Source organism: Chiloscyllium plagiosum, unplaced genomic scaffold (genome assembly GCF_037043375.1).
Source record: "Chiloscyllium plagiosum isolate Xiang-an unplaced genomic scaffold, Cpla_swu_hap1 HiC_scaffold_19, whole genome shotgun sequence".
NCBI lineage: Eukaryota > Metazoa > Chordata > Chondrichthyes > Orectolobiformes > Hemiscylliidae > Chiloscyllium > Chiloscyllium plagiosum.
In genome coordinates, this window is record NW_028270157.1 from 50,105,566 (window position 1) to 50,129,403 (window position 23,838).

Below are 23,838 nucleotides of genomic sequence, written 5' to 3' on the forward strand. Positions count from 1 at the left end.
TTCTTTGACTTCACATTCATTTTTATCTGATTGCAGCCCTCTGAAGCACATTTGGACATGATTCTATGTAAAGGGCCAATAGATAAATGCAAATTATTGTTAGGAAATACATCACAAGCAGACTTGCCGGCATCACAATATGTCAAGTAAATGGATAATGTATGCAAGCAACTTTTCCAATCATTTACAGACTCATCGAAGAACTAATTAAAGGCTATATCTTGAAGTGAGAAGACGAGCATGATTATTTTAAATCAAATAGCCATTGCTTAGAATTACACTGATAGTATCTTTGAGTTGAGCTAGCTTATTGATAGATCAGCTAGCTCTTTTCTGGAGGAGATGCTGGAGATGTGGCTGGAGTAAGCAGACAGAATCATCAGCAGGAGCACTGCCCCTTACAGGTAGAGACAGTGCTACGTGATGTTGAATGATGTCATGAAAACAGGAAGGAAAGACGAATGCTGTAAAACCTCCCCAGCCTTCTCCTCCACTATATTTCTCAGACCAACTCATCTTAAGTTCCACTCATTCCTCCTTCGCCAGACACCTTCTTACATTCCCTCTGACAATCACCACACACACTCAATCCTACCCCTCAAATCACCCACCAAAAAAAAGGCTAACATCTCCACCATGCTACACAACTCATTTTTAACACAAGTCTTTATCCCCTCTTCTTGTAGTGAAGAGAGCACACAGCTCCGGCTGAGACAGACAGTTGGGGTTGGACTTGCGTTTGTGACCACATTGACTACAGTGGAGGAGCAAGTGCTGAACAGGCATTGGACCAAGGACAAGCTTAGGGAGACAGTCTAAATGGGAAGTCCAATAAAAACAGAAAACATGAGCAATACTAAGTAGGCCAGGCAGCATTTGTGAAGACAGAAACAAAATTAATATTTTGGGTAAATTAACTTTCATCAGAACTCAAATAGAAAAATGGTGGAAACGCCCTGCAGCTCAGGTAGCATCTGTGGAGAAAGAAATTAAATTATGCATTTTGATTCAATAACCTTTTGTCAGAACTTTTATTTCAGATTTTCAATCATGCTCCATCATGATATTCCTCTTTGGGTTGATTCCAATGAAGTATGGTGGACAATTGTTCTATAATGACACATGGTTCCTGTGTATGGATAATATACAATCAGTGTTGGTCCACAGACCTTTGAACAACCAGACCATTTCTGTTGAAGTCCTTTATCCACAGCTGTTGAGTAGCCATAGTATAGCCCACGAATGTCGACCCCCATTGTGCACAGTGATATCCATTATAGAGTATCCTGCTGCTCCTGATAGAATTGCTCTTTACGACCTTCATTGTGGTCATGTGGACTCAAATTGTGGTAGGTCAGGAATCGAGTCCTCAGGTTTCTCCCCATTGTAATTCTTATAAATCACACTGAAATGAAGTGGATTGGTAATTTAACAAGACTGTATAAAAGTCAGTGTTTTTCTTCAAAAGGGATTTAATCCATCTGGACTCAAAACTCATTTGATCCTGGGCATTTCAGTGAGCTTGTTACATGTTCAAATCCAAAACTAGCTGAAAGAGTTCTTAGCAACCTGTGGTAATAGTTTAACATGATCACATCAGAGATCATGATTTGGAGACTGGGGTGTACAAAGTTAAAAATCACACAACACCCGGTTATAGTCCAACAGGTTTAATTGGAAGCACACTAGCTTTCGGAGTGTCGCTCCTTCATCAGATGATAATGGAGGGCTCAATTGTAATACAGAATTTACAGCAAAAATTTGCAGTGTGATGTAACTGAAATTATACATTGAAAAATACCTTAATTGTCTGTTGAGTCTTTCATCTGTTTGAATACCATGATAGTTTCACTTCTTCCATGAAAGAAGTGAAACTATCATGGTATTGAAACAGACGAAAGACTCAACAGACAATCAACTATTTTTCAATCTATAATTTTAGTTACATCATACTGTAAATTTTTGCTATAAAGTCTGTGTTTTAGGATTGAGTCCTCCACTATCACCTGATGAAGGAGCGACACTCCGAAAGATGGCGTGCATCCATTTAAACCTGTTGGACTATAACCTGGTGTTGTGTGATTTTTGACATCAGAGATCCTAAGTGTAGCAAACATTTCATGTAAGACCCTGACAGCTGCCTATGTTCATTGACAAAAATAGTCAATAATAATAAGACAAGACTGTCCATGAGCATAAATAAGTTTGTTGTCTCTCGTTCGAATAGTCTGGTGGGGAAGGTAGTGGGAATCAGCTATTCTTGCTGTTCATGTTGGTAGCTACCAACCTGTCAATAGAGGCAGACAGGCATAATTTGCTGCAGTGATGCACTTGCTGCATCAAACAGGATTCTTTCCTCTCTTTTCAAGTTGTTAAGCTATTCCTTTTTTCCTTAGGAAAACCTGACTGTATTCTTGCTCCTTCCCTTCACTTACTCCTTACAGTGTTTCATCTACAACTATCTGCTCAATCCGTTCCCCTACCATCATCCCCTGTCTTCAGCATAAACACCATTTTTGCTGAGCTATAATCAATTCTGAAGAATAGAAACTCGACTCAAAATGTAAACTTTTTTTCTCTGTAGACACTGTCAGGGTTTATCCAGCAATTTCTGATTTTATTTAAGATCTTCAACATCTGCATTTCTTTATTTTGTTTCTTACAGGACCTACTTTGCTAAGGTCTCTGGCCTTTTTTTAAGTGTGACTGGCTTTCTCTCTCTTTTCCTAGCTCACACTGCATATTTTTTCCAGCTTCTTGATGAAGGTTATTTGTGAAGTGCTGTGATTGCTTTGTTTCTGCTTTCACTGCTGCTGCAGTCTCTCTTTGTTTGCGAACATGTTTCAGCTGCTGATTGACTGTCTGTGTCTTCTTAAAATGGTAATGGTCTCTTTTCAATACATTCATTCTTACGGTTCTTTTAGAATTTTCTCCACATGATGCGGTCTCTGTGTGGAATTTAAATCTGTGCCACTGCAAACATGTGGTATTCACCTGTATACCAGTACCACTGACAATATGTGATCCTGGATTTAGGGGTAGTTGAGTTTGTTTATTAACTTTGTTTATATTTTGTCTAGGGTAAGTTTAATTATTAGTGGTAGAGGATAGACCACTGACAAGCCAAAATGGAAGATGCACTTATCTTGTTTAATAAGACGGTTTATTATGTGATAGTTATAAGCACAGTTTATATTACTAATCAGGCATAATTACTAAGGGCTCTCAGGAGCTGTTCCTTATGAAGGCCTGTGTTGTTTGGTTTATTATTATATATTGAGAGTTCATGAGTGCACTAATAGCAAGCTTCAAGCAAAGGAATATAAGTAATTTCATATAGTACCTTTCATGAACTTGGGATAAGCACTTCACAGAGGTAGATGAATGCCTGGACAATTGTATTCCAGTATATGCAATAGAACCTTGTTGAAATCAGTTAAACTTTCTTTTAAGAACCTGCAATATTAACTGGTTGAAAGGGGCTCAAGAACTAGTTAGAAACAAAGATGATCAAATGTTCAGTAGAGTCCAGTTTCTAATAGTTTTGAATGCAACTTGTCGCTTTAAGTTATCTTGCAAGTTTGAACTCTTTGCACCATTTAAACGTTGCTTAGACCAGTTCTAACTTGTCCCCAAGCTTTGCAGAAAACAACAAAAACAAGTTACATCGTTTTCAAAAAAGCAAAACTTCTTAAAAGATATGTAGACTTACACAAATCTTTATTTAAAAGGACCAAGCGGCCCGTTGAGTGATGTTTGTGCTGTGAAATGTCCTCAGCAATTTTACTTACAGACCTGTTGATGGGTAGAGTGAAGTGGCTGAAAACATTTTGTCATCTTAGTTGTGCACATCAAGGTTATTAATTGAGAGTTACCCAGAACTTAAAATACCTAAGGACCGTAGGCAAATTTACTTCTGAAAGTACACCAAAATGTTCAGGAAAATGCAGTCATGGGGACAATAAATTAGGAAAAAAGAATCCCTTTAAATTAAGTTGGTGAGCAGCTCCTCCTCCAACCACAGATTGTTTCTCTCCTGGACTTACTGCTGATGGGAGGAGCAGTGAACAAGTACTGACAGTGAGAGAGACACCAGGAAGCACCTTTGGTGAGGTCGGGAACCAGAAAGAGGGGTGGGAGCCACGAGGAGGCTTGGACAGATGGTGGGGATTGGGATCAGGATCTTGAAGGGCCCAGGAGCCAGGAGCTAGTGAAGGCTGGAAAAGAACTGGGAGTGGGTAGTAACTGGCAGTTGGAGCCTGGGAGCTGGGATGGGGCCAAAACAAGGTTCAGGGAGCTGCCTTTGGCCTAAGTTTGAATGGGACTGTCTTTTGCTGAGGCTGACCATGTGAAGCTTTTGCTGGGATGATCGCACACTAAGCAAAAGTGTGTAGGAAGTTGGGGAAGACAATTGCAAGGGGGTTGTGAGGAAGAAGGAGGCTCCAAAGAGGGTTCTGAGGAAGAGGATGGTATGTAAAGGAGGGTATGGAGAGTAAAAGGCTTTAAGGGGTAATGGAAGAGAAGGAAGCTGCAAGGGAATTGAGGGATTAAGGAGGCTGTAGGGGTTTAGGGATTCAAAACTTGCTCATGTTAGTCTGCTAGGGTGACAGAGGAAAACCAGGGAATTATAGACTCCAACAATTTCCCCACCATAGATGTTAGGCTAACTGGTCTGTGAATTGAAGAGTGTGGTACTGGAAAAGCCAGCCAGTCCAGACAGCATCAGAGGAGCAGAATCCAAGAATCCTGTGCCTCGGATGCTGCCTGACTGGCTGTGTTTTTCCAGCACCACACTCTTCAGCTCTGATCTCCAGCATCTGCAGTCCTTACTTTCTCCTAATTGGTCTGTGAGTCTACAATCAAGGATAGGATAACTGATCACCTTGAAAATTTTTGATTAATCAGGGAGAGTCAACATGGACTCATGAAGGGTAGGCCATGCCTGACAAACCTCGTTGAGTTGTTTGAAGAGGTAAAAAAGGTGGTGAGCAGAGGTAAGTGGATGAATGTTGTTTACATGGACTTTTAGAAGGCTTTTGATAAAATCCAAGAGACTAAGGTGAAAGCCCATGGAATTGAGGGCAAAATACTGACATGGCTAGGAAAATGGGTAGCTTGGCAGGAAACAGAGAATTGGAATAATAGGTATGTACTCAAATTGGCAGGACATGACTAGTGGTGTCCTGTAGGGATCTGTATTGGGCCTCAATTATCCACAGTATTCATTAATGGATAATTGAATATTCATAATTGGATATTGGCATAAAAAGTCAACTATCCAAATCTGCTGGCAACACAAAATTGGGCTGTAGACAGTATTGACGACAGCAAAAAATTACAACAGGACATTGATAGATTTGGTAAATAAGCAAATCTGTGGCAGATAGATTTTAATATGCGCAAGTGTGAGGTTATCTCTTTTGGATCAAAAAAGGATAGATTGAGGTCTTCTTTTAGAAAGTACAAAGTTAACTATAGGCAATATCCAATGAGATTTGGAGTTTCAGGTGCATAGCTCTTTAAAATGTCACAAATAGGTGAAGAAGTAATCATGAAGGCTAATGGAATGCTGGCTTTCATATCTAAAGGGCTGAAGTACAGGGACACAGATGTTATGCTTCAGTTATACAAAACCCTAGCTAGACCCTTTTAGAATACTGTCAGCAGATTTGGGTATCACACTTTAGGAAGGATGTTAAGAGCCCAAAGGGACTTCAACACAGGATTACAAGGATGATACCCAGACATCAGGCATTATGTTGAGAGATTAGATAAATTAGACCTTTATTCTCTAGAATTTAGAAGGCTAAAGGGTGATCTAATTAATGTCTTCAGGATATTGATAGGGAAAGATAGATAGACAAAGATAAACTATTTCCACTGGTCAAGACTTCTAGAACCAGGGGCATAGTCGAAAGATTAGGGCCACCCCATTCAGGAGAGATGTTAAAAAGGCACTTCTACACGCAGAGATTTTGAACTCTCTTTCTCAAATGATGCTCAATGTTAATTCAATTGTTAAATTTAAATCCGAGAAAGACAACTTGTATTAAGCAAAGTATATGGACCTAAGGCAGTCTTTGGGAGTTCAGTCATGATCTTATTGAATGGCAGACTAGGCTCGAGGGGCTGAATGGCCTACTCCAGTTACTGTGTTTCCAAGTTGGAAGCTGCAATGGGGAGAGAACAGTTTTAAACAGGTAGTACTCAGCCAACTAGGAGCAAGGAAAGCTTGGAATCATTGAGTAATTAATTCCTTGCTAATAAATGTGGAATCTCGGTGTCAAAGTTCCATATGTTCAGGAGATTCTTACAGCAACAGGTTGCAGTGGATGCTGTTGTGATTGTGTCAATTGTTAAATTTAGATCTGAGATATAGTAAAAATAGCATTGACTGATTGATTAAATGCAACAGAAATGCATTCACTGTGACATTACCAATGTGTGGAAGGCATACTTAGGGTGATAACTTTTTATGTACAGAAGCATGTCTACTTTATTTTGAAAATAACTTATTAAAATTATCCAAATTAATCTGTTCACATCAAAAAATCTTTACCATTAATTATGTGATATTCTACAAATAATTGATGTGTCCACAATGCCTATGCTATTCACTTTGCTGAGTGATGGATATTCAACTAATTGCGGTACTTTCAGCTTGGTATAATCAGTTTACTGAATCGTAAATTCTGTATAATATACAAGCAAACTACAGACATTTTCAATCTGGACCAAATTATTGGGACCATCCTGTGGTTGATAGGGTGCTGTAAGACATCAGTGACTGTTTGGATATTATCCTTCCTGACGAATACACTCAAAATAGATGAAAATTTCACAATATCTCCTTTAATTGAATTTGCAAAGTTTTCAAATTGTAATAACTTTCATCATTCGAAGATAAGTCATTTTGTTCTCTGCAAAAAGCATTCTGTTCAGGGAAATGCTTTCTGTATAAAGCAGTCATGGATTTGTTTTCAGAAACAAAAACATAAGTTGCTGGGAAAGCTCAACAGGTCTGGCAGCATCTGTTCAGAGAAATAACAGTTAATGTTTCGGGTATGGTGACCCTTCCTCAGAACTGTTCTGAGGAAGGGTCACCATACCCGAAACATTAACTCTAATGCTGCAGACCTGTTGAGCTTTTTCAGCAACTTCTGTTTTTGTTTCTGATTTACAGCATTCACAGTTCGTCTGGTTTTTAATGGATTTGTTTTGTTAAGGAATAACATCTAAGAATACGCATATATTTTGTTGATCTCTTTATAGTTAACGTGCACAAAGATAATTGTGCAGTACATTGTGGTATTGATGTGGGATAGTGGTCTCAATCTTAACTAGGGCAGGTTTTATGAAGTAGTGAAGAGATTTCTTACACAAGCGCTAGAAGTCTAGGTTTCAATGCACACTGTCGAATCTTGATTTGAATAGAGATGGTTGCCAGTTGGGAGTCACATACTAGGATGGAAGTGATCAATAATCTGGAGAGGTGTGATTATATTCACTATTACTCCCTAAATTTTTAGTCATTTATTTTTTTAAATAAAGTTTTAAAGCTTATGTTGCATTTTGAAGAAAACTTTACACTTTATTGGAACCATGGGGTGTCATTCCTAAAATTTGTTTGAAGATCTGGGACCTATGATGGCCATATTTATTTCTTACACATAGTTGTCCTGAGAAGGCATTGGCAAGTATTGTAGTCCTTATTTCAGTGATGTATCCATCTGTCAATATACTTCCTGACTTGAATCATAGGATGCTTTAGAAGTATCCCATTTGACCCATCACGTATGTGCTGGCTCTCTTTAACAGCAGTTCAACTAATCTTGCATATGTGTCTTTTAGGTGTAGCTCTTAATTTTTTTTCTGTTTAAGTGCTTCACCAATTCTGTTTTGAAAACCCACAATGAATCTGTCTCCATCATACCCTCATGCACTAATTCCAGGTCCTCACTTGTAATGTGACAAAAAATGTTCTTTCTTATATCACCATTGATCCTTTATCCTTCCCAATCACTTTTAATTGGTGTCCTTTTGGTTCTTGACTGTTTCACTAATAGTACCAGTTTCTGTCCATCTGCTCTGTCTGAACCCTTCATTATTTTCAATATGTTTATCAAACTTTCTCTCAATATTCTCTTCCATAAGGAAACAAAATTATCTATATAATCGAAGCCCCTCAATCCAGGAACCATTGTCATTAGTCTTTTCTGTCCCTTCTCTAAAATCTTAGCATTAGTCCTAAAAGGTGTCCAAAATTGGACACAAAACTTCAGTTCAGGCCAAACCAATGTTTTAAAAAGCACAATGTCTTTGCTATTGATTCTATCTCAGGTGAACTTTTTTTTTGGCTAAGTGTGAGTTGTGTCAAGTTTTTTGTAAGAATTCTAACGATAAGGCTTAGTGTGATTTCTTGCCATATGCTCACCAGACACACCTCACCCTTATGACATTCTTCAGTCTGATTTTTATCTCCATCTTACTATGCACTATTCCCAGAACAACAGAGATTCATAAAGTCATAGTCATAGAGTTATACAACACGGAAACAGACCCATTGGTCCTGGGGTTCATGGTGTATCATTCTTTGAAATTTGCATCGCAAGTAGACAGGGTGATTAAAAAGGCATTTAGCACACTTGCCTCCACTGCTCAGTCCTTTAAGTACAGGAGTTGAGAAGTTATGTTGAGATTGTGCAGGGCATTGGTGACACCTCTTCTAGAGTACTGGGTCTAGTTCTGGTTGCCCAGTTTTCGGAAGGGTATTATTAAGCTAGGGAGGGGTCAGAAGAATTTACTAGGATATTGCCAGGTCTGGAAGATTTGAGTTATAAAGACAGGCTGGATAGACTGGGACTTGTTCCACTGGAGCACACAAAGTTGGAAGGTGACCTTATAGAACAAAGAACAAAGAAACTTTACAGCCCAGGAACAGGCCCTTTGGCCCTTCAAGCCTGAGCCGATCCAAATGTACTGTCTAAACTTGTCGGTCAATTCCTAAGCATTTGTATCCCTCTGCTCCCCACCTACTCATGAATCTGTCCAGATGCATCTTAAATTAATCTACTGTGCCTGCCTCTACCACCTCTGCCGGCAACACGTTCCAAACACCCACCACCCTCTGTGTGAAGTACTTGCTGCGTGTATTCCCCTTAAACTTTCCACCTCTCACCTTGAAAGCATAACTTCTGGTTATTGAATCATTCACTCTGGGAAAAAGCTTGCCTCTATCCACCCTGTCTATACCCTTCATGATTTTATAAACCTCAATCAAGTCCCCCCTCAATTTCCTTTTTTCTAGTGAAAATAAACCTAACCTACTCAACCTCTCTTCATAGCTCGCACCTTCCATACCAGGCAACATCCTTGTAAATCTTCTCTGCACCCTCTCCAAAGCGTCCACATTCTTTTGATAATGTGGCGACCAGAACTGTACACAGTGTTCTAAATGCGGTCGAACCAATGTCTTGTACAATTTTAACATGACTTGCCAGCTCTTATACTCAATACCCTGTTCAATGAAGGCAAGCATACTATATGCCTTCTTGACCACTCTATCCACCTGTGCAGCAACCTTCAGGGTACAATGGACCTACACTCCCAGATGTCTCTGCCCATCAACTTTTCACAAGGCTCTTCCATTCATTGTATAATTCGCTCTAGAATTAGACTTGCCTAAATGCATCACCTCACATTTGTCTGGATTGAAAGCCATCTGCCACTTTTCCGCCCAACTCTCCAGTCTATCTATATCCTCCTGTATTCTCTGACAGTCCTTTATGCTTTCTGCTACTCCACCAATCTTTGTGTCATCTGCAAACTTGCTGATCATGCCAACAGTGCCCTCTTCCAGATCATTTATATATAGTTTAGTTTATGTATAGTGGCAAGAAATTTATAAAATCATGAGGAGTATTGCGTTTGGTAGGTGTCTTTGCCCTAGGATGGGGGATTTCAAGACTGGGGACACATTTTTAAAGTGAAAGAGATTTAAAAATGACATGGGGAGCAGATTTTTTACACAGAGAATGAACATTGTGAGGAAGTGGTGGATGTGCAATTGTTACAATCCATAAAAGACACTTAGATAAGTACATGAATAAGAAAGGTTTGGGGGGATATGGGCAAGAGCTTCAATGTCCTCAACTTTCTCCTCGGATGGCTCCTCCTGTTCCATCTGTTTTGACACTAAAGCAATTTCAGTGAGCAGTTTCAACTCTAGCTACCTGACTCAGTTGTGACATCTGGCCCTCGATCTATGTGTTTATTTTGAAGAGCTTAGGCAGCATCATTCAACATAATTTCAAAATCAAATGTGAAGAGGTGCATTTTGTTCTTTTTTTTATTCAGAGAGGTTGAGACCGAGGTGGGGACATGGTCTGTTTCAAGCCAATAAAGTAAACAGCTTGGGTTTTTTAAAAGATGGAACAATAGAAGCAGCCTGAATAGGTGGGGTCAAATCCCACATATGGGATTTTTAGTTTAGCTTTCAGTAGTTGTTGAGGTTGTGAAAACTGCTTCATCTCTCTCTCTCTCTCTCTCTGTCTCTGTCTCTTTGCTACAGCTAAAAGCTTGAGTTCTCTTCCTGCTGCTAGAATTGCATGTGAGACAATCTACTTTACTGACTTTGCCTTTGGCACGGATGTGCTTGTCAGATGTTACTATATTAGAATAGTTAATGATTAATTTATTATTTTGTTAAGTATTTCAATTGAGTTACAATTAAGCCAATTGCTTTCTTTTCTTTTTATTGTGTGTACATTTTAACTACTGTGTATGAATAAAGTGAGTTTTACTTTAAGCCTGTAGTTTGACCAATCGAATTGCACCTGAAATGCAATGCCTGCCACTTGCCTTTAAAATAAGATAAAGTTAGGGTCTAGGTCATCTCTTGACCTGTTTTGAAAGGATTTGGTCTGTTCCATAATCTAAAAATGTTCAGTCAGAAGTTGAACTAGAGTTCTTTTGTCGCATTACTTTTGACCTTCTTGCTGGGTTTAGATGACATGATTAGCTCATTTAAAAAGAGAAGCAATTCTACTATTTTGTACCCCTTGGAGATATACAGACAACTGTAGTGTCATTTTGATACGATGAGTCTTCCACTATAAAATGAACATTCATCGAGAATTTAGCATTTCATCAATTGGTTTCTCATCCTGCTACTTCTACTATTTTCCTGCCAACTGTGATTTTTAAAAAAAGTGAGTGCAATGCCTAACATTTATTTGGAAGCATATTTAGTTTAACATCAGATTCAGTTCCATGAAGCATCACAACTACTCAGAATGGTGATAGTAAAATAACAAAAATAGTTAATGGTTAAAATTGATTTTCATACCATATTAATAGTACGTACGACATTAAAGGCAGTAATACATTACTGTATTTAAAGAAGTATTTCTTTACAAGGAAATACATAGCAAATATTGAGAAAGGAAAGCTTGCTGTATTTGTACAGGGCTTTGGTGAAACCACAGTACAATTTAATCTATGTTCCTAAGAAAGGTACTGCTTTTGAGAGAGTACAAAGAGATTACATTAGATTGAAACCTTGATTGAGAAGGCTATACGAGGAGGAGAGATTGATTGGAATGGGCTTATGCCTGCAGGGCTTTAAAAGAATGAGAGTGTTTGAGGTTTTGGAGAAGATTTCTGTTCTCATTGAAGCATATAAGATTCAAATAGCTTTACAGGATTGTTGCTGCATGGCTGTTTCCTCTGCTGGAGGATCTAGACATTTTATCAGGATAAGAGACAGGCCATTAGAAACTGAAATAAGGAGCAATTGTGTCACATAGAGGATTTTCAATCTTTAGGATCCTAAACTTAATGATGGTGGTTGTTTAATCTGCTGTTTCATCAATGACCTTCCTCCATCATAAGTTGAGAACTGGGATGTGCAATTATCAGTGAATAATGTTCAGCACCATTCACGACTCATCAGATACTGAAGAAGGCCATGTTCAAATGCAACAAGTTCTTGACAATACCCAGGTTTGGGCTGACAATTGGCAAATAATATTCACATCACAAATGCTCGGCAATGACCATTCCCAGTAAGAGACAGTCTAACTATAGCCCTTTGATATTCAATAGTGTTACCATCACTGAATGCCCCACTTTTAAAATCCAAGCAGTTGCCATTGATCAGAAACTCACCTGGACTTGCCATGTAAAGACAGAAGATACAAGAGTGGATGAGAGGCAAGGAATATTGCGATGAGTAACTGACTCCCCTGACTCCTGACTCTTGCCTCCCCAAAGCGTCTCCACCACCTACAAGACACAAATCATGATTGTGTTGGAATACTCCCTATTTGGTTGGATGCGAGCAGCTCTAACAACACTCAAGATGTTTGAAACCATCCAGAACAAAGCAGCCTCCTTGATTAACATTACATCCACTCCCTCCACAACTGACACTAGATTAGATTAGATTCCCTACAGTGTGGAAACAGGCCCTTCGGCCCAACAAGTCCACACCGACCCTCCGAAGAGCAACCCACCCAGACCCATTCCCCTACACCTAACACTATGGACAATTTAGCACGGCCAATTCACCTAACCTGCACATCTTTGGACTGTGGGAGGAAACTGGAGCACCCGGAGGAAACCCACGCAGACACGGGGAGAATGTGCAAACTCCACACAGACAGTTGCCCAAAGCGGAAATTGAACCCGGGTCCCTGGCGCTGTGAGGCAGCAATGCTAACCACTGAGCCATCGTGCCACCTAGTAGTGACACTATCTACAAGAAGCACTGTACAAGTTCATCAAAGATTCCTCGACAGCACCTTCCAAACCCATGATCACTTTGATCTAGAAGGACAAGGGCAGCAGACAAATTGGAATACCACCAGCTGCAAGTTTCCCTCCAAGCCACTCATCATCCTGACTTGGAAATATAGCGCTGTTCCTTTATAGTCTGTTAGTCAAAGTCTTGGAATTCCCTCCTTAAGGGCATTGCTTAACCACAGCAAATGGACTGCAGTGGTACAAATGGACTGCAGCTCTCTACCACCTTCTCAAGAGTAACTAGGGAGAGGCAATAATTGCTGGCAAGCCAGCAATGTCCATGTTCCATGAGTGAATAAAAAAAACTTCCTGACTGTGAATCAATTAGAAATTTTCCCGAGGGTATGAACAGTGCTATGTAAATGCAAGTTTTTCTTCCTTCCTTCCATTCTTTCTTTCCTTCCTCTCCTCTTTTCCTCCCTACCTCCATCGCTCCCTATGCTCCCTCTTTCCCTGTCTCTGTCTTCCTCGCTTCTTTTCTTCTTTCGTTCTTTCTCAAAACCTATATTTGACTATAGCGTCATTCATTTCCACTAAACCTTTGAGTTTTTTTAATATCTGTTCACACATCTGTAAAGCATCTGAGTCATGTTAAAGTCATTATACAAAAATGCATGTTATGATGCCTGGCTTGTGAAAGATGAGGAGACACAAATGTGACCCTCAAGTCACAAAAGAGTTTCTGTCTATAGTTGTGTCAGTTGTTAATTAATCACTATGCTTACCCCATTGATATTAGACCTGCTAAGAAGACAAATGAAAGGGAAACAAGTACCTGTATAAGGAACAGTTCCAACTCTTTCTTCCTCTTGTGGCCCTTACTCAGCATCTGAATCCACCAGCCAAGACCTAAAACAATCCCTCATTCTACCGCACTACACTGTAGCAGAGTGTATTATATTCAAGATGGACTGTCACAAATTGTTAAGGTTCCTTTCACAGAATCTTTCAAATTCACGAGGTGAACTACCTAAAAAGAGAGAAGTAGGATGTGAGTAGAAATAACATCACCTGCAAATTCCTTTCCAAGTACACATCATCCTGACTTGGAATTATATCAGTGTTCCTTCACTGCCACTGGGTCAGAATTCCTTGCTAAAAGCACAAAACGACTGCAGCAGTTTAGGAAGGTGGCTCATTATCACATTTTCGAGGCAAGTTAAAAATGGGCAACAAATGCTGGCCTTCTCAGTGACATTGTCATCCAAAGAATGAAAAAAAAGAAAATCTGACCACAGAAGTAAAATGAAGATCATGGACCATGAGAAAACCTTGCTCCACTGTTAAGGTGAGGTGGTGGATATTGCTTGTTTGAATGTACAGGTGCTGAATTTTACCAAGAAGTTTTGGAATGTGGAATTCCATTATCTTTTTGAACACTACTTGAGTTTGCATCTATTTTTAAAAACAAATTCCTGTTGAAATTACAGTTAATCTCCAGAATCTTTGAGAAAAGGTTGAATGATGTTGCTACTCCAGCCTGTATCCTTTTTCTTTGACTATGAGGTATTTCCAATATCAAAGGGAAAACAATTTATCAGGTGATTGCTACTAGAGGTGAATAACATTTGTTGAAACATTAGAAGATGCTTTTCAGACAAAGAGCAAAAGCCCAAGGGAAATTTATTTATTCCTTAGTGATTCTGACTATGAGATAATACTGCTGCTGCCTTTGTGGGCTAAATGACAAAGGAATAAATTAACAGGCACACCAATGAAAAAAAAGTTACAATTCAAAGGATATAGTGATTACTTAAGAGCAAGCAGTTTAATGAGTAAAATTGCCATATAATTGTATGTGGATGGGAATATTGCAATGATGACAGATTATAATACATACAGCCACAGAGTCATAGAGATGTACGGCATGGAAACAGAACCTTCGGTCCAACCCGTCCATGCCGACCAGATATCCCAACCCAATCTAGTCCCACCTGCCAGCACCTGGCCCATATCCTTCCAAACCCTTCTTATTCATATACCCATCCAGATTCCTTTTAAATATTGCAATTGCACTAGCCTCCACCAGTTCCTCTGGCAGCTCATTCTATACACGTACTACCCTCTGTGTAAAGACGTTGCCCCTTAGGTCTCTTTTATATCTTTCCCCTCTCAACCTAAACCTATGCCCTCTAGTTCTGGACTCCCCCACCCCAGGGAAAAATCTTTGTCTATTTACCCTATCCATGCCCCTCATGATTTTATAAACCTCTATAAGGTCACCCCTCAGCCTCTGATGCTCCAGGGAAAACAGCCCCAGCCTGTACAGCCTCGCCCTACAGCTCAAATACTCCAACCCTGGCAACATCCTTGTCAATCATTTCTGAACACTTTCAAGTTTCACAACATCTTTCTGATAGGAAGGAGACCAGAATTGCACGCAATATTCCAAAAGTGACCCGACCAATGTCCTGTACAGCCCCAACATGACCTCCCAACTCCTGTATTCAATGCTCTGATCAATAAAGGAAAGCATATCAAATGCCTTCTTCACTATCCTATCTACCGGTGACTCTACTTTCAGGGAACTATGGACCTGCACTCCTAGGTCTCTTTGTTCAGCAACACTCCCCAGGACCTTACCATCAAGTGTATAAGTCCTGCTAAGATTTGCTTTCCCAAAATGCAGCACCTCGCATTTATCTGAGTTAAACTCCATCTGCCACTTCTCAGCCCATTGGCCTATCTGACCAAGATCCCATTGTACTCTGAAGTAATGTTCTTTGCTGTTCACTACACCTCCAATTTTAGTGTCATCCGCAAACTTACTAACTGTACCTCTTATGCTCACATCCAAATCATTTATATAAATGATGAAAAGTAGTGGACCCAGTACCGATCCTTGTGGCATCCCACTGGTCACAGGTCTCCAGTCTGAAAAACAACCCTCCACCACCACCCTCTGTCTTCTACCTTTATAGTTTAAAAAAGACTATGGCTGCAAATACAGCAAGTATGGCTATGAGAAATAATGTAAGTGAATATGTAATGTAAAGATTAATTTAGTAATAGGTAGTAAAACTGTTCAGATTCCTGATACTACAATGTGTTCAGTCGAACAAGCCAAACACAAGATGTTGAGGGATATTGAGAGTCTGATAGAGAGAAAAAAGGAAGCATATGTCAGGTACTGAGCATTAAGAACAGGGGAGGCCCTTCAAGAGTATAGAGAGTGGAGGGGATTGCTTAAAAAAGAAATTAGGAATGAAAAGGGGGGCCACAAAATATCTTTGGCAGATAGGATTAAGGAAAACCCCAAGGCACTTTATAAGTATATTAAGAGTAAGAGCACAAGGGAAAGAGTGGAACCTATTACAGACCAAAAGGGCAATCTGTGTGTGTGGAACCAGTGGATGTGGACAAGGTCTTAAATGATCTTTCCTCATCTGTATTCACAAATGGTAAAGACATTGTAGCTGGAGATTTCAGAGGGATGATGAATTCTAGAGCATGTTAAGATTAATAAAGAGTAGATATTAGATGTTGTGTGGGCATAAAAGTGCATAAATGCCTGGGGTCTGATGCGATGTATCCTAGGTGCTATAGAGGCAAGGGAGGAAATTGCTGGGGCTCCGGCAAAACTTTTTATTACTTTAAGCTGCAAGTGAAGTGCCAGCTGATTGGAAGATAGTTAATGGGCTCCCTTTGTTCAGCCAGTTAATTATAAACCAGTTAGACTAACGTCAGTAGTAAGAAAGAACAGCATTAATCAAAAATTGGAAAGGCAGAGATTAATCAGGAATAGTCAGCATAGATTTATTGGAGGAAGGTTCTGTCTGACTAATTTTAATTGAGTTTTTTTGAAAAACTGACTAGGTATTATTGATGACAGTAGTGCAGTTGATGTGACTTGACAAGGTCCCTCAAGAAAGGTTGGTCCAAAATGTAAGAGCCCATGGATCTAAGACAAGTTGGCAAACTGAATCCAAAATTGGATTGAAAATAGAGACAAAAGGTGAAGGTGGAGGGGTTTTTTATGACCAGCCATGTACCACAGGAATTGGTGCTGGGACCGATTCTGTTTGTTATGTACGTTAGCGTCTTAGCTGTGAATGCAGAAGGTATAATTAGTAAGTTTTCAGATAGAACAAAAATTGGTGTTGTTGTGGATGACGAGGATAGTCTCAGGCTGCAGACTGATATTCATCAGCTGGTAAATTGGGCAGAGCAATGACAAATGGCATTTAATCTTGATAATTGTGAAGTGATGCATTCTAGAAGGTATAATAAAGGATGAATATACAAAATGGATGGTAGATCCCTTGAGAATACTGAGAAACAAAGGGACCTTGATGTAAAAGTCCATAGATGCCTGAAGCACAGTTAGGCAGGATGGTAAAGAAGACATATGGGATGCTTATAATGTAGAGGGGCAAGAAAGTCTTGTTGCAATATTATAAATTCAGAAGTCATGCAATACCATGTTATAGCCAAACAGGTTTATTGGAAATCACAAGCCTTTGGAGCACTGCTCCTTCATCAGTTGAAGTCTCTTTTATAACATGGTGTCATATGACTTCTGACTTTGACCACCCCAGTCCAACACCAGCACCTCCACACCATGACAATTTTATAAACATTGGTTAGGTGACCATACTAATGGAAGGACATGCTGGCACTGGAGAGGGTGCAGAGGAAATTCACCAGGATGTTGCCTGGGATTGAAAGTCTCAGTTATGATGAGAGACTTGACAGTCTAAAATGGTTTAGCAAGCTACTCAGTTGTATCTTCTGAAGTCTTGATAAAAGAATAAAATTGACCACATATCTGGCATAGACTTAGACACTAGAAATGACAACAATAGACACAGGCAGTGTCAACCCTTCAAAGTCCTCCTTACCAACATCTGGGGTCCTGAGTTAAAATTGGGAGAGCTGTCCCACAGACTAGTCAATTCATATCCATGGAATCATATTTTACAGACAATGTGCCAGGCATCACCATCACATCTCTGCTTATGTCCTGTCTCACTAGCAGGTCAGACCAACCAGAAGTAGTACCATAGTGGTACACAGTCAGGAAATAGTTGGCCTGGGAGTACTCAGCATTAATTTTGAAATCCATGAAGTCTTGTGGTATTAGATCAAAATGTGAAAGGAAACCTATTGCTGGTTACTGTCTTCCTCCACCCTCTCAGCTAATGAATCAAGTTCAACCATCATGTTGAATATTATTTAGAGGAAGCACTGAGGCTGGCAAGAGAACAGAACTTACTTGAGTGGAGGACTTCTAAATTTCTTTGAAATATGAGGTTTGCTGGCCATTACTATTGGGACAAAACGTAATGTCCACCAACAAAAGTATCTCAGTCGCGTTTCTAATGACTGAGATGGCCCACTCCCTGAAATAAATAGCTGCTATTTTGGATCTGCAGCAGGTAATGAGGGTACCAACAAGAAGAAATAAACCTACTTGACCTTGGCCTCACCAATCAATCTGTTGCAGATACATCCATATGTGACTGTATTAGTAGTAATGACCACTTTTGGAGACAAAGTCCTGTCTTCGTATTGAGTGTCATGTGTGTGGCACTGCCACAGCACTGAATGGGACAGACTTCAAATAAGCCTGGCAACTCAAAACAGGGTATCCAAAGGCACCGTGGGACTTCAACACAGCAGCATTGCATTCAACCAAGATCTAGAACCTCACATCCCATTTTACCATTACCACCAAACCAGGAGATCAACTTAGTTTAATGAAACTAAGAAGCAGCACCAGCCGTATCTAAGAATTAAGTGTCAATCTGGTGAATGCAGAATTACCTATGTGCCAAAGAGTGGAAGCAATGTGTAAGAGACAATCACAGCAGGACTCCCTCAAGCCCAACTGTCTTTAGCTGCTTCATCAATGAAATTCCTTCCCTCATACAGCTAGAAGAGGGGGCACTCGCTGATGATTATACAACTTTTAAACTGTGACTCTTCAGATGCTCAACAAGTCCATGTCCATATGTAGGAAGACCTTGACAGCATCTAGATTTGGGCTGATAAGAGGCATGTATTATTTGCACCACTTGAGTGCCAGGTGGTGACCATCTCCAACAAAAGAGAATCTAACTATCACCATTTGATATTAAATGGCATTAAAGTCGCTGAATTCTCTATCACGAACAGACTTGAGGGGTGGTAGTTTGGTGTGGTTAGACTGAACTTGACTAGCCATATAAATGTATGGCTACAGCAGGTCAACGTCAAAGACTTCTCTAGCAGGTAACTCACCTTCTGTCTCCCCAGTGCTTGTCCACCATCTACAACTCAAGAATAAAGAATGTAATAGATTATTCTCCACTTGCCTGGATGAATAACACTCAAGTAGTTTGAAGCCATCCAGAATAAAGCAACCTTCTTGATTGGTACCATATCTACCACCTTCTACATTCAATCTCTTCATGCACAGTGGCAGCAGAGTACAGGCATATTATCTGTCTTTATATGGCTAATCCAGATAATTTTTTGATCAATGGTACCTCCCCCAGGATGTTAATAGTGGGACATTTGGGAGAAAAAAATATAATTCTAATAGCATGAAACGTTGTGTAAAAATACATACTGAAACATGGAGATCTTGTTGAAGTTGACCCTAATTAGCAGCCCCACCCCTCAGAGAACATATAAATCTCCTGATAGACCAGCTTTGCTGATACGTTTGCTTTATAAATTAGTTGCACGGCCTGCTTTCTTTCAGAAATTTTTGCATGGTTAGTTTTCTAGGTATTTGATCTATGATCCATGGTTTAGTTGGTGCTTCGTACCTTGAGCCAGCACCTAGCCAAGATATATAGTTATTAATGTATATTAGGTTTATTACTATTGTTAAAGTTCAATAGTTAGCTCATTAAAACATATGTAAGACAGAGAGAAAAACACTGGTTCAGTGCATACATTGAAACCTTTTAGCCTTCCAGGATCCACACAGGAACATGTCCTTGTCCAAAAGGCTGTGGTATTGGAAAGTAGTCATGCGGTTTAATTCAAATTCTGGAGTTATCCACACTTTAAGTAGTGAATTACATTTATTACTTTATTATGGAAGCCTGATTCCTAAATTAAGGTGGCCTATTGGCTGAAACAGACAGGCAGTCCAACCACATCTTAGTTGACCTCTTTCAGGATTGCAGCAGCCAAAGCACTGATGGGAATAGAGCAATAAGTTTTATGCAGCTATTTTAACTTTGTAACTGTCCATTCATGTCAAGTGGCCAAGGTTAAAATCTACGAGGAGAAAGTGAGGACTGCAGATGCTGGAGATCAGAGCAGAAAATGTGTTGCTGGAAAAGCGCAGCAGGTCAGCTGAAAATGTGTTGCTGGAAAAGCGCAGCAGGTCAGCTGAAAATGTGTTGCTGGAAAAGCGCAGCAGGTCAGCTGAAAGGTTAAAATCTACCCAATTATATGATAATCTATGGTGGATTAATAGAAACCCAACATTGTTCATAAATATTTGATTTTATTTATTTACTGTACATAATCATAATGGCATTGTTTAGAGATTATCCATTATTTCTTTGATTTTTCCCTGTTCTCTCATTTTTGTCATCTAACCATTTCCTATTTTTCAGATACACACTTAAATTTTATTGTATTTTTATGTTTGTTTTACTCTCTCAGCTTCTTTTATCTAGTTCCATCAACCTTGACAAAAATATTCACATCCAAATGCTCAACTCATCTATTCTCTCAATAAATCCTGTCCAACTTGTAGAACATTTTAACATAGAACATAGAACATAGAAGAATACAGCGCAGTACAGGCCCTTTGGCCCTCGATGTTGCGCCGATCCAAGCCCACCTAACCTATACTAACCCACTATCCTCCATATACCTATCCAATGCCCGCTTAAATGCCCATAAAGAGGGAGAGTCCACCACTGCTACTGGCAGGGCATTCCATGAACTTACGACTCGCTGAGTGAAGAACCTACCCCTAACTTCAGTCCTATATCTACCCCCCCTTAATTTAAAGCTATGCCCCCTTGTAATACCCGACTCCATAGCGGAAAAAGGTTCACACTGTCAACCCTATCTAACCCCCTAATCATCTTGTACACCTCAATCAAGTCACCCCTAAACCTTCTTTTCTCTAATGAAAACAGCCCCAAGTGTCTCAGTCTTTCCTCATACGATCTTCCTTCCATACCAGGCAACATCCTGGTAAACCTCCTCTGCACCCGTTCCAGTGCCTCCACATCCTTCCTATAGTATGGCGACCAAAACTGCACACAATATTCCAGATGCGGCCGCACCAGAGTCTTATACAACTGCATCATGACCTCAGGACTCCGGAACTCAATTCCTCTACCAATAAAAGCGAGTACGCCATAACCCTTCCTCACCGCACTATTTACCTGGGTGGCAACTTTCAGAGATCTGTGTACATGGACACCAAGATCCATCTTGTTGCTTGATGCTTAGTTGAGGTTGTGTGCTTGTGTTTCTGTTGATTTGCTTGTTGTCTGTTAAATAGGGCCAAACTTGTTCAAGCAGTGTGTAGTGATTGGAACCAGGCAGAACCTATTAACTACAAGGTCCTTGATTGGGGTTGTTAACCTGGTCAATAAGGGAGCCCTGGCTGACAGATACAAACAGGGGATTCAGAATCGTACCATTTCAGGAGACTGACTCCAAGCTGGCTGGCCACATCCAGTGTACTGTGTATGTGTAAATAAAGGATGACTTGGTGACAGGATATTGGCCTCTGTGTAGTTATTTTACAGTGATAGTCATTTGAGTGGGTTACAGATTAGTACATTTAGGTAGTAAAAGCAGTCCTCATCCTGTTAGTGTTAATTTCTGATAATTTGGAAAATAGCTTTAACTCTAAAGGAAAGTAAGGGCTGCTGTTAAGTTTCTGTGTCACTGAGGACTTCAACTCCTCAGAATGATTTATTTTAAGCAATCCTAGAAAGTTTGTGTACATTTCGCATAGCTTAGAAAGGATGCCAGAGAATCACTTTGTTTTTAATCTGATTTATTTTCTACCAACTCTAAAGAAGCTTGAGTTAAGTTGTAAAATTTCCAAGTTTGACATAACCACAGTGCATTAACTGTTGAGAACCTCTTTCTATGTTCCAATTGCTATTAATAACACATATAAAATGTGTATAGTAAGAATATGGTCAATTGGTAATTATTCTTGTTCTGATGACATTTAATGGAGTTCAATGTTCTGCCTGCAATGTCCTCCTACATCACACTCTCCTGTTATTCCTCCTCTTGTACTCATAATACACTTAAAAATAAAGAGAAACACAGAACAACAGCATTTAAAATAAATAAAATAATCACTGCCATCTTCAATGAGGACAGCAGATATTTTTTCTGAAGACATTAAAGTGACAAGTAAGTACTTTGATTCTCTCCATCTTTTGGCAGGCCAAAGGAGTTGAATTCTCTCTAAAAATGAAAAAAGGAGCAACTACCATTCACAGTTATATTAGAACATTCTAACCTGTATCTGTCCATGAATTTTCTGAGTCCTTATTTCTCAAATTTCTCAACATGGAAACTGTTTACGATAACTAAAGAGAAAAATATGAACAAAAGCATTGACATCTTACATGTTCATTTGTTACTGGTTACCTTCCCTGAGGTAATTTAGTCAGTTGTAGGATTCGATTATATGGTTTTTTAGGAAAGATTGGTCTCAAAAAATCAATTCACCTTTTCTCATTTCTTATAAACTGCTTTCTTTTACCATTCAAATTATTCTCTGTCCAGGGAAACGCATTTACTCTGGTATCCTACCTTATGACATAATTGAGAAAATATCTAAGCCAAAATATGAAGAGGCAAATATATTTACAATTATTCTATATTTAAATAATTAAATTCCCTCATTTGTTGCATAATTTTGTATACACTTGAGCATTCTGTAGAAATGATGGAAGTAGTCCAATAATCCATAGAAACTAAACAGTTACTTGTACATACTTCTTTTGACATTAGGAGTCTTACCAACCTTACAATAAACAGTCATGAATCATTTATCATACAAAATTGTTCCTGTGCATTGATGGCACTCCGGGAGGGCTGACCGTTCAGTTACAATGCAACTGATGAGCTTGTACCTCGTAGGCATTTTATAAATCAGATTAAGCTGCTTAGATAATGAATTACATTGCAGTCTGGAAAAAATACCAACCTTGCAGAAACGGATTAATTGATCTGTAGCCAGAGTCTTGCTCAAACTGTGATGCATCTGATTACAATTAAAACGATTATGTGCACAATTTTTTCAACAATGCGTATGTAGATTTTACTTTTGTGTTTTTGTTCCTTTAATAGCTTGAGGAAGGTGCTAATGCAGCAAATACATACACTATTCCAAATCCCTCCTAGCTTGTCACTATATCATAACTAATTCCCTTTGTGGGGTTCAGGTAATTTTTTTAAGAATTGGAGAGTCTCTGCAGACCTTTAAAAATGCTGTGCAAGACCTGTCTCCTGGATTGTCAGTCCCATTTTGGCACCCAAATTTTGTCAGCAATGGATACAGGTGTGGGTTGGTGTGATATATTCCGAAACCGCTTACCTACTTCATGGGGACAATAATTTTCTAGCTTCCTGCAAGGTTTGTGGAATTGGGCCATCTTGCCAAGGACTCACACTGCTTCTGAGCTGTGTTGAACTATAACCTGGATGAGAGAACCTGTTGAAATGGAAGTTGAAAAAGTCTTGTCCATACGCTCTTGTGCCTCTCATTCCTTTCATATCAACCCATCCGTCTCCACTCAGGTCCAATGGCCCCTCATACCCTCTAAACCAACCTACACTTAAACCAGAACAATGGGTGTCTGGGCTCTCAGCCAAAAACACAGAATTACGTTTGGCTGAGAGTCCAGACATCTATTGTTCAGTTGAAACAGCTGAGCCCAGGAAAAACTCTGCTTGATTGACAACTTATTCTCCTAGATCTATTCTGTCCATTGCACACTATTGATTTAGGAGAAAGTGAGGACTGCAGATGCTGGAGATCAGAGCTGAAAATGTGTTGCTGGAAAAGTGCAGCATCCAAGGAGCAGGAGAACCGACATT

The 23,838-nt window shown here is 39.6% G+C and overlaps 1 protein-coding gene and 1 long non-coding RNA gene across 4 annotated transcripts in view; one reads left to right on the forward strand and one right to left on the reverse strand.

Annotated features, from left to right (window-relative positions):
* The window catches only part of LOC122559578 (ninjurin-2-like), a 236,536-nt gene that overhangs the window by 168,105 nt on the left and 44,593 nt on the right, over positions 1-23,838 (forward strand). Inside the window, exon 1 of one of the 3 annotated variants that reach the window (XM_087997343.1) lies at positions 4,889-4,994. The exons of the other annotated variants lie outside the window; for them this stretch is intronic. The gene's annotated coding sequence lies outside the window, so the exon portion shown is untranslated. Of the gene's footprint in view, positions 1-4,888; positions 4,995-23,838 lie in introns of those variants that run through there. 3 annotated transcript variants of the gene reach the window in all.
* Positions 920-22,819, reverse strand: LOC122559580 (uncharacterized). The gene is made up of 5 exons (XR_006314474.2): positions 22,763-22,819; positions 22,253-22,322; positions 13,580-13,774; positions 12,169-12,285; positions 920-1,405 (listed from the first exon to the last, which is right to left on the reverse strand). It is a non-coding gene; the product is annotated as an uncharacterized LOC122559580 (long non-coding RNA).